Below are 12,367 nucleotides of genomic sequence, written 5' to 3' on the forward strand. Positions count from 1 at the left end.
ACGACCGAACAAAAGACTGCGCCTGGTTCTTATTTCATGGATCTTTAAGCAGTATTCACTATTTCACATTTGGAAGCATGAGCAGCATGTAACCCTTAATTGGTTTCAACACCTTAATAAGTCAAAGACGTTCAGGACTGATAATCACATTAAATAGTCCAATTCATCTAAAAAGTCAATTGCAAAGTGAAAACTCTCTTTCTTTAGGAATGCATTATGCTGTGAGGATGTCAGAGTAAATTAAATTCCCCTCTGCACACTAAAGCATCTATTTCCTTATGGTAATTATCTGCTGGAATAGACGTGTCACTAGAGGGAGTCAGGCATGCTTGACATTTAGCCTTTTTATGGAGAGGCGATGAGTAAAAATTAAGATGGGGGAAGGAAATTAATCTCCAGCCCAGGCAGGCATTGAGAGATCCTGGAGGATAGTGGCTGAATCAATCATGATGTTTGTGAGCCTGTTTTGAAAAGAAGCAGTGATGAGATTCAGAGCACGGGCTGGAAAATCATGGAGGAGGAGGAGGGGTGGGTTTTCTTAAGCAAATAGAGAAATGATAGTGATGAGAAGGTTTACACTGTTAATTGCTCAAAACACAAAATAAAATGTACAATATTTTTTACCAATTAAAAAAACAGCATTCAAATCATGGGTTTGGATGTGTCACCTTAAGATGAACTGATATATATATCTCACCATGTTTCAGTCTTTATTCAAAGCTGAGCAGACCTTTTGTAGGTTGAAGCGTCCATTTAGAACTCAGGTGTAAAGAGGTATCATCCTCTCATTCATCACTTCTTTCCCAGAGAGTCAAAACAATACATTAAAGTGCCTCAAATGTCTCATACATTAACTCATTCTGCATCATTTACCAATGATGGACTATTAGAAAAGCTTTGCCTCTGAATTAAAGGGATATTTCAATATTTTTGAAGTGTGGTTGTATGACTTTTAGTAGCAACAATGGATGCCGCTCAGCTCTGCCCCTTTAATGAGAAAGAGCACACAGTTAGGCTACAGTTTTCATCAGAAGGGGTCAGTTCTGCCCATAGACTGTATAAATAATGAACGTAGTATCCGTGACGTCACCCATCTGTTTCTGAAGAGCTGTTTTGAGGCCAATCGTCGGTGGGATTATTGGATATGCTGAAGTCGACCTAACGTCTGTCGAGGTAAAAAGGCGGGCCTTAAGCCAGCTAGCCAACAGCTACAGTGTTCCCGCCTGTCAATCAAGTCAGCTGTGCCTCTCATAATGGTAAACTCGTAATCTTAATATCTTTGAAACCGCTATGTTAAATTCACCCCCGTACAGGGTGTGCCGATACAGAAATGAGATATCCAGACTACACTCCTCTATTGTACCAGGCTGTAAACATGTTTATTTCTGCTGTAAAGATCGGCTTTGTTGAATTGGATATATGTGGTGTCCAGTACTTCTGAAGCCAGTCTCAAGTGGACACTCGATGAATTGCAGTTTTTAACACTTCCATAGTGGCTTTAATTCTCATGGCGGGAGGTTGTCGCTTTGTTCTGTCACATAATTTCACTAATTTTGAAAGACTCTGACCCGAGCACTCGTCTCAGTTTAGGTGTATGCTCTACTTGATATTTTTCAGCACTTTCAGTGTCCCGAATAGTGCAACCGAGTTGCGGCTCGGATCAGAGCTTTCAAAATTGGCTACATTTCGTGGCAGGACTGACCCCGTCTGCTGAAAACTGTAGCCTAGCTTGCGCACTGTTTCTTCCTGTAGTTTCTCATTGAAGGGGCCGAGCTGAGCAGCATCCATTGAGGCCAGTACTATTAATGGTGACATAAAACTCATACAACCCCACTTCAAAAATTCTTAAATATCCCTTTAAGGCTGAGAATTAAGATTTTCTTTCACTCTTTTGGTGGTTACTCCATGGCGATCAGCAGCAGAGCTTGATAGAAAGCACAGAGGAAGAGGACACTTCAGATTTAGTGGTTTACAGCAACTTAGAGGAATCTACAATGTGTGCGTGTACGACCAATACCTCAGGTATTTGAAAGTAATTACCCCCTTTTCCCGGCGAAGAGCAGTAGACCTGTTTTCATAGGGGAATGCATTCCTACAGTCACATTAAATAACGATGTTCCTGACTGATTGGAAGCCCACATGTGTTGTCTCTCTTTTACTTTGAAGGAAGCTTTGATATTGGTTTGCTTTTTTGAGGTCAGTGGTTTGTTTGACCCAGGGGTCTGACAATATGCAGAATGCTGAGGTGAGGCAGCTCCTGATAAAGACAAAGCTGTTATAATTCAATATACATCATTATCTGGTTTGCTGAAGTTCCCGATCAGATGATATTTGTCCGTCACATGGACTCATTCACCCTGGAGGAGGGCGTGTGGACCGTCCAGCCTCACTGGGAGTATGACACCTTCCACTGCTGTGAGCTGTCCTCTGAGCTATTCATTTATTTATTTAATTTATTTGTTTATTTAGACAGGGACAGTGTAAAGCCATTTATCTGTATCATAGTTAGCTATTAGCTCATTTACATCTGTGGTCCCTGGGCAGGAGACAGAGACAATGCATCATCCAAACAGCTACACAACAATACACAACCACTTTACAGCAACATGGGTACCTTCACAGTGAAATTAACAGTAGAATATTCAAATATTAAAAGGTATTTCTCACTATAAAGCACATCTCTCTCACAATGACGTTACGATATAAAAAGCTGAATGCACTACGCTATAGCAGCTACACCATAGTGTCTGATATTTTATTAGCAACACCCCATCTGAACCTTAAAACATTCAATCATCACAGCTTTTTAAATCCATGTTCATAAAATATTGTATTTAAGTGTAATGAGAACATGATTGAGTTGATTTGCAGCACTCTCTGATTTTAACTCCAAGAAGTTGTTGCTCCAATAGAGAGGGCTGAATTCAGAGGATCTGTGGTGTGTTACACAGTCACCTCTATTGTCTGTCTCAGTTGTTCTTCAGCTATCTGCATGCAGTGATATGAAGCTAAGCTTGCTGTTGATGCTGGTGGTCAGTGATGTCCCTCTAAAGCAAGATCTCTTCTGAGGATCTGGAGGTGCTGATGATTTGTTGAAGTCCTCTTTGACTCAGCTAATAACCCTGCTGAGTAAATGGTCCTGTAACTAATGACTGCTCCCTGATGTAATCCCTTTCTCAATGCTTATTACATGTCAGGGTAATTTAACACATTTGCAAAGTGACTTGCCTCATACTTTTCTTTATGAAGTGGACTTAACCTGTGAGAACACTTAGTGCACTGACTCCTGAGAGAAACTTCTTAAAGTAAAACATGTTCAGGATGTTGTGACTGAGATATTAGTTAACATACTGTTGTGTTCGACACCCCACAACCTCAGCCCCTCACTTAATGAACAGTGTCTTCAAGTGAAAATCCTTGTGATATACGAATCTTAACAAAATACAGATGAAGAGAAACAGGAAAACCAGCTCATCCCTATTTCCTGTGTAAGCGTGAAGCTGCACAAACCACAGACACAGAGCTTTAGCTGGCTGACACTTAATAATGAGGGTAAGCCCCTTTAGGTGCAGTGTGCTGCACAAACTGCAGACTGAAGGTTCTGTCTGAGAAAATTAGCTTGTGTTAATATCAGAATGTTGCTTATAATGGGTTTATTAAAGCTATCAGGGGATTTATAATTCTAAATATATCATTTTAGAGAAGAAATCCTCACTTCCTTAAAAAACGTCCTAAGTCTGGTCCATTTATTTGCCATTCAGGACAGAAACATATTATGTGTGGGCCGAACTACACAAACAACCACACAGTGAGAGAGTGAGAGAGCGAATGTTTAAAGCAACAATGCAAGAGCTCAGTACCCAGAGTTAGAAAACCACTCATCTAAATCAGGGAAATTATGATAATGGGGCATCTCATTATTCTCCAACTCACCCTGAATCAGTCACTGACATCACCTTATTATAGACCTATTCATATAAACAGATTAGATGGCATAAAAAGGCAGCTGGCTCCGTCAGAACTTTCTCACCTTCTTTGTCTTATGCCTCCTCGGGGTTTCAGGGGATGGTGGTGGTCACATTCAGGACCAGGACTGCGTGTCCGGAAAAGGATTCTCCATTTTTATCATTGTTCCATGAAAAATATAATTTTACGTCAGTATAGCAGAAATTATTTTACACAATAAAACCTGAGAATCCAGCAGTAATAATTAAAGCCCAGCACCAAATAACAAAGACAGCTACAGACACAAAATAAAAACATGCCTCTTGTGTAATAACAGAGCGTTGGCCAGCAGGGATCCAGAGGACCTCTTACGGTTGCAGCAGACAGTTTATCAATCCAAGAGCTTGCCTTTTTTTCTGTTTTGGGGGAAAAATATGGAGGCCAGTGTTGCCAGCAGAGGAAACAGATCTCAGGGGGTGTTGGGCACCAAGAAAATGGATCTAGGTTGTGAAAAACCACGATTACCACGAGCTGCTCTGGATTCAGCCATCTGGAGAGGCTCGCTCCAAAAGCCGGTAAAGTTTGCTTAACTGGGGCCCGACTAGGAAACAGGTTTACACATCCTGACACACCGCCAGCAATCCTAGAGCAGAGGGATGTTACCTCCACACAGTGAATGTTTTCATGTTAAAGCACAATGTTAAACCAGCTGTTTAAAGATATCCCATCATCCTGAAACTTCACAATTTCATGTATGTGGATGTCTTTAAGAATATTGTGCTGTGATATCTGCTCCGTAAATGTCCCTAAGTAACCCTCTTCATCAGTTATATTTTAATACTTCCTTCCTGTCTCTTCGTCGTTCACTGTTTTTAATCTCTAATACTTTAGTTGAAATAGTTGTGTTTAAAGGTATATTTAGCACTCCTCATTAACATTGGGGATGATACAGTAGTTGCCAAGAGACTTATTCGGAGAGAATGGACGTCTCCGTCCCCTCCTTCTTTTCAGGAATGGATATCAAACATGATGTCAGTCATACACATGGAAACTCGGGTTCCTGCGTTCTAAATCCATCAAGACATTCTCGTTCCTTGCCTTCTTGGATGAGATGAAAGTGGAGTATTTCTTTATACATCCTGCAGACCTGATGCATAGCAGCCCAGATTACACTTCATAATTGGCAGCTTGATATGGACTTTATTATGTTTTCTTTTCTTTTTTTTCTATATTCATTTACATGTGTGTATATATATTAATATGTGTGTATGTGTCTGTGTGTGTATATAAATATATATATATATATATATATTCTCTTCATTTATTTTGTTGTTTTGTGTCATTTTTCATCTGGACGTTTTCTATTTCGGTCTTTCTTCATGTGTTTTCTATTTGTTTATTTGTTTATTTGTCTGTTTCTTTTGTTCATTCAATTCCTTTTATTTTTGTTATTGTTGTTTATGTTTCATTGCACATCTTGCCCTTGTTTGATTGTCTTTGTTTTGTCTTGTTGATTTGTTTAAAAAAGTTACAAATAAAATAATAATAAAAAAAGAAAAGCTGATGCAAAGATGAAGAAGTGTCCCTCAATAATCAAAGAGGGAAAGTATCTATTAATTAATTGCCTTGTGTGTAGAACTTTAAATTGCCTTGTTGCTGAAATGTGCTCCATAAATAAACGTTTCTTTCCTTAAGAACAGAGAGAGAAGATAAAATACAACACTGAATATGAAATAAAAACATTATTAAACAATCATTATTATCACCATTGATTCTTCATCATATAAGTTATATATTTCTTCATTTTTTCGTCGCTACATTCTTTCTTTATCATTTTTAAGGTGCTTAAAGCTGGAAAGCTTCCCTCCTACATTGTGAACTTGTAGGAGTGGAATTATGGATCCTACAGGACATGCTCTTCTGATTGGCTTGTTCTGAAGCCCCTCAAGTTCACAATGAACTCGGTAGGTCAGCATTCTCCATTGATGCCCCTAAATCATGAAATACCCTCCAACAGACTTTAAAGATGATATCTATTCCCACTTTTGTTGAGTTTAAGACTTTGATCTCAGACCACTGTGTCTCAAACTGTATCTGTTTTAATTCATCTATTGTTTTGTGAATGATTTGCGTGTTTGTTTTGCTGTTCCTGATGTGCCTGTAATAATAATAATAATAATAATAATAATAATAATGATACATTTTATTCATAGGCCCCTTTCAGGACACGCAAGGTGACCTTACAAATGTAACAACAATAAAAACACACTTAAAAGCACTTGATAAAACAAACAATATACAATCTGAAAAGAACACAATGAATGGAGGGTGAAATGCAGTAAAAAAGGTACATGTGAGGAGTTTACAGAGAATATGCTGTTCTTTGGAGGGTTTTGAGGCGGGATTTGAAATTTGGACAAGAATCTGAGTTTTGGATGGTTGGTGGTAGGAGTTCAAGAGATTAGGGGCTGCATAGCTGAAAGCTTGAGATCCCATGGTGGTTAGGCGAGCATGGGGTACAGTGAGGAGCATGGAGGAAGAGGATCTGAGAGTGCAGGTAGGTGTGTATGTTTGAAGGAGATCAGAGAGGTATGGAGGTGAGAGGTTATGCAGAGCTTTGAATGTGAGCAGAGGGATCTTAAAGTCGATGCAGTATTTGACAGGCAGCCAGTGGAGTTGTTGTAGGGGTGATGTGTTCGATGGAAGGGGTTCTTGATCCCGGCAGCTGAATTCTGGACCAGTTTAAGTTTATGGATTGTGATCTCGACGACATTGGAAATGAGGGAAACCTCAATGTCTTTTCAAAAAGAAATAAAGGTTTTGAATTTAATTGCATCGAATTTAGCAAAAAATACTGTGAGCATTTAAAATCCTTCTGTTCTTTTATGGAGAAACATGTACACAACAGATGTTTTGTTTTTGATTTTGTTGTTTGTGCCAGAATAACGCTGGTCAGAAGAGCCTCATGACACCACCGTCCTTCCTCTGATGTTTGACTAGGTGAACAGATTTCAGCTGGAGTCTCCTCTTCCTGAGATTCATACTTTTGCCAACATTTAAAATGATTTAAAGGTCCTGTTCTGATCTGACATACCTGCAGCTTATTTCAAAGCTCCTATCTTCTTAAATATTTTTATATATTTAATATCATGAACATGTGGTTGTAAAGTAACTCTTGTCAAATGAAACCGACCATAATCTTTTCATTCATGCTGAAAACTCTGACTTATATTCCTGATCGCAGTAGATGCACATCTGTATGATGAAGTCAGGACATCAGGCATGATGTCAGTGGAGTGAATTAGAACGCCCCCCAGTGGACATCTGTGATAATCCTGGTCTGGTATTTAATACTCATTACAATTATTCGTAATGAAATGTGGAGGATGTATGTGAGCAGAAGGGGGAGAGGAAAGGAAGGGAAAAAAAATTGCTTCCTTCAGAACAGTTACTGAGAAAAACACCAAAACAAAATCAACTCAATTAACAGCCCCATTCATCATTTGTTTTCTCTTTCTCTCTCCCCTCCTCCTTTCTCTGTTTCTTTAGTGTTCTCATTCACTTCTTTCTCATTTCAAAGGAAAAGAAAAAGAACGTGAGGACTTACTCAGAGAGGTGTGCAGGGCTGCAGACAGAGGCTGTGGTCTCTGCAGAAGAGTTAGTGTTCACAGCTTTGCCATGAGATCAAGTGATGGTGGTTCTGCTGGCCCGAATCAGAAGTGGGCACATTATTTATCAGTATGTGTAACAGGAGTCTCAATATCATCACATGAAAGGAAGGCTGTTTTGAAATCTGCACAACTAACCCAGAGTGAAAAACAAAACATGATGCTGAATCAGTACAGCTGCAGAGCTCCTGAATCCTGAATGAGTTTGAGAAAAGTTGTGTCTGTTGATCAGCTGAAAGTCTTCACTCATGTTGTCCACCTTAGTCATGAGGTCAGGGCTCAACCTGAACGGGATATTGGAGTCACAAAGTGGGTCTAATAGAAATGGAAGATGTTTGAGGTAAATTGTGCAGGTCTCAGGTATACAGCAAGTTCTGACCTGAACCCTCAGGAACTTCATTCTCATGGTCCTACACATTCTTAATCCACTTTGAACAAACAACAAAAATATCTCCCTTGGTCGACTGTTCACGTGTCTTCTCATGGCGTGAAGTCCTCCCTGTTGGAAGGGGTGTGGCGGGAATCTCACACAGGACTTCCGCTGTGTTTTCAGAACGCAGCACGGAGCAGGACCACTGGACAGCTGGAGTCATGTGACCGAGGTTTTCCCGCGGTAATTACTGAATCAAGGATTCTCCTCCTCCTCTCCTCATCCATGTTGTCTTTCTGGTCCTCTGAAAACCTCTGACCTGTTGACTCCAGGCCTGGCTCCACTCCTCATGACAGTTTGTTGTTGTAGTTAAGTGAAATACGATCTGGTGATAACACAGTGTTTTATTCTGAAAATTAACCGGATGTTTTCATTTTGTTTTGGTGCCTGACTTCCTGTCCCGCTCCATCTGCTCTGTTGAGGTTGATGCGTCGTGCTCCGGTATTCAGCAAAAATACAAGTCTTGTGTAACTGATCCGGAGGGATCAGGCATGCCGGATCAGAGACGCAGTCGGAGCGCAACTGAGCAGATCCAGTGGAAGTTAACACATTGACTAGAATAGAAACCTATCAGATCAGGTGCTGTGACGGATCGGAGACGGACCGGACACAGATCTGGTGAAATTTGGCCGTCAGGAGACTGATCATGACGTCACATAGAAGCTGCGGTTCTCACAGTGTCATTTTTTTACAATCTTATCCAAGATTAAAACCCCAGATGCCATAATTTCACTTGTTTTAACTGACTTTATAATGATTGCAATAAAGGTTGGTTTTAAAAAAGTTGGCAGAAGGAGCTGTGTATTCAGGTTTTCTTTTTTTTCATGCCATTATGCGTCACTCTTCTGAGCTCACAATACTGTTCTTTCAAGTATTGATAGAGATGTCGAGATGTAATGTTCTTTCTTTCTTTCTTTCTTTCTTTCTTTCTTTCTTTCTTTCTTTCTGGATTACTATACATTTTTGGAGAAGGTACTTTTGGATCTAACGTCTTGTTTCTGTACTGGAACAATGAGAGGAGACTGACTTGTGTTTGTATTCCATTAAAGCTGACACATTTCTTCTCTCCATCTCCAAGCCTAAACCTTTAGAGCTCCCCTTGGTGACTGACTGCAGTACAGGTCTGAAAGCCTTCATCTTTAGTTTTTCAATTGGTACTTCTGCATCAAATCACATATCCTACACAGAGGCTGACATGAGGAGCCTACATGCCCCTCATCAAAGGTGTAAAGTCACTTTCAAACTACGCAGACTGCGAGCCCTGTGACTGGCCCGCTGGGTAGCATCGTATTTCTGCATTTACAATATTTCAAGGAAGGATGCCATCGTCCTCCGTCTTATTCAAAGGCACTTCCTCCCACGTCTCCTCTCTTTTCTTCTTTTAATAAGTGATCAACAGAAACATGTATCAGCTCCAACTGAACATAATAGTCAGAGTCACCATAGTTCCCTGTGGACGAGTAAGAAGAAAACATAGCGGAACCAGAAACAGGCCGTCTGACTAGCTTAGAAATCATCTTCCTCCGCTATCCAGGTCCTGGTCGCGGGGGCAGCAGCCTCAGCAGGGAAGCCCAGACACTCCTCTCCCCGGCCACTTCCACCAGCACTTCTGGGAGGATACTGAGGCGTTCCCAGGTCAGCTGAGAGATATAATCTCACCAGCGTGTCCTTGGTCTTCCCCGTGGCCTCCTCCAAGACGGACATGCCCGAAACACCTACCCAGGGAGACGTTCGGGAGGCGTCCTGACCAGATGCCTGAACCACCTCGTCTGGCTCCTCTCGACCCGGAGGAGCAGCGGCTCTACTTTGAGCCTCTCCCGGATGTCTGAGCTCCTGACCCTCTCTCTAAGGCTGAGCCCAGACACCCTGCGAGAAAGCTCATTTCAGACGCTTGTATTCTTTCGGTCACTACCCACAGCTCGTGACCATAGGTGAGGGTTGGAACGTAGATTGACCGATAAATTGAGAGCTTTGTCTTCTGGCTCAGCTCTCTCTTCACTATGACAGACCGGTACAGAGTCCACATCACTGCAGACGTTCCCCCGATCCGTCTGTCAATCTCACGCTCCCTCTTCCCCTCACTCGTGAATAAGACCCCGAGATTCTTAAACTCCTCTGACTGGGGTAAAGACTTTCCTCCGACCCGGAGAGGGAAGCCACCCTTTTCTGACTGAGCACCATGGCCTCAGACTTGGAGGTTCGGATCCTCATCCCCGCCGCTTTACACTCAGCTGCAAACGGTCCCAGTGCGAGATGGAGGTCACAGCTCGACGACACCAATAGGACCACATCCTCTGCAAAAAGCAGAGACGGAATCCTAAGTCACTAAACCAATATTGTAAATATTATCAATAAAACATTGACGCTTGATCCAAAAAGGCAACTGATCTTTGTTTCGCCTGTGTCCTGTGTTCACACCTGTCACTCGTTACCCGTTGTGTATTTAGTCACTGATGTGTCAGCAATACGTCTTTCGTCCTCGATGTTCTTGTGCTCTCCGTGGTTCCCTCGTGTTTCCGTTGGACCTTTAGGATAGTTTTCTTAGACATTTTCAAGAAGTTTTGTTTGACCTTTTGTTCATTAAATCTTTAACTGTCTGCTTGTAGTTCCCTCTCCTTTTCTTTCATAGTGACAGGTGACAGTCACAGTCCTTTTCATCTTTTGAAAATGTAATTCTAGATGAAGAAAAAAGGTTTTGTTCTTGGATAGAGTGCAAACATCTTAAAGCAATCTCTCTCTTCACTCCTCTCTTCAGACACTCTGCATCTTGGAACAACTGTCCCTCTATCAGATTCATGCCAGCTGAATGGCAGGATGTTTGTGATCTTATAGCACCTTCTTGATAAAAAGGTCATTTTCATCAGGTATGGAAATTCCCCTTGAGAACGCAGCAGGATGTATCTGAAGGTTTACTGTAGAAGTTTGTCCTCAAACAGTTGTGGTCTCTGAACTCATCTCATCATCTGACACTCTACGGCCTCAGGGGGAGTGACTAACTCTGTGGCTTGAGGTGTAGTCAAGGGTTGGGTCGAAACAATCCCCGGCCAAGTCCTTTTCTGAGTGTTACTTACGTGTTCAGTCCAATGAGCAATTTAGGAAGCAAGAATAGAGTTTCTGTTGAGACACCATGTTCAAGAGCACTTTCAGTCGTATCTGCCGTTAAAGACATCGTTTAATGTTAGAAAGGTTGAATTACAGTCAATATGTTTCGTCTCTCTGTTCCCTACACACAGACCATTTTCCTGCATACAGCCAATAACCAGTCCCTCCAGGATTTTCGTGGTTTTTCTTGTGATTGTTGTGGCACCAAAAGCCTGATTTTGCAACAGCTTTTTGAAAAAATTGCCGTGAAAGTTGCATTTTTGTTTTCTTCCCCCCAGTAACATCTCAGGGGCAGGTAAATACTCTAAATTGCAGTTGTTTTTGGAAATCATTCTTGATGTGACCACTGTGACTGTATTTTGATTCTCTTGATTCACAGAAATATGCTATGAAAGGACTGTATTGCACATTTACGCGATCCTTGAATGCATCTGCAGTAACAGGCGCACTAAGCAGACAGTCAGTTCACGGCACCCTGAAATGGATCTGCATCTTTCAACAAGGAGTTGATCCAAACTTACTAAATGTGTCTGATGTTTCACCAAACTGGACGAAATCAAGCTGAAGACGCAGAGCTTTTTACGGTGATGGCGGCAACAACGTCAAACCTCAAATATTAAACAGACGTCCCCCGGTTGTGTCTTTGTCACTAACGCACACCGGGGGTAAAAATCCTCAATGAAGATGAGACAGATGCATGGAGGTGAGGAGAGCTGGTTCATAAAGCACACCTGCTGCAAGTAGAGACCAAGCTAACACTGAGCCCCTCAGATAATAACTCTAGTATCTATAAATAACAACGTTGTCATGGTCACTTGTCCTGCCTGCTGTCCTCTCTCTTTTCACCCGTTCTCCGTGTGTGTTTGCTGTTGAAAAGTGCCGATCAAGTGAGAACTTGCGTCTATGTTCCAAGGAATTGAAATTGATGACAAAACCGATTGAGAGATTAAGGTAATTAGTCAAATTTGCGGTGATTGTAAAAAATTGTAAGGCGGCGCAAAAATCGCGCTGATTGGTTGAATTTGCATTGATAGTTCCTGGAGGGACTGAATAACTGCTGACATGCTACACACCCACACAGACTACAATGAGAAACCAGAGTTCTTATGTCGCCTAACAGATTGGTATGGTGCTGATACGGCCTCTCCCTAAGTCATTTTCTGTGACCTCATGACGTCTTTAAAGGTCACAGAATACTAAGATAAGAGACATGGGATGTTTT

This window comes from Notolabrus celidotus, chromosome 4 (assembly GCF_009762535.1).
Source record: "Notolabrus celidotus isolate fNotCel1 chromosome 4, fNotCel1.pri, whole genome shotgun sequence".
NCBI lineage: Eukaryota > Metazoa > Chordata > Actinopteri > Labriformes > Labridae > Notolabrus > Notolabrus celidotus.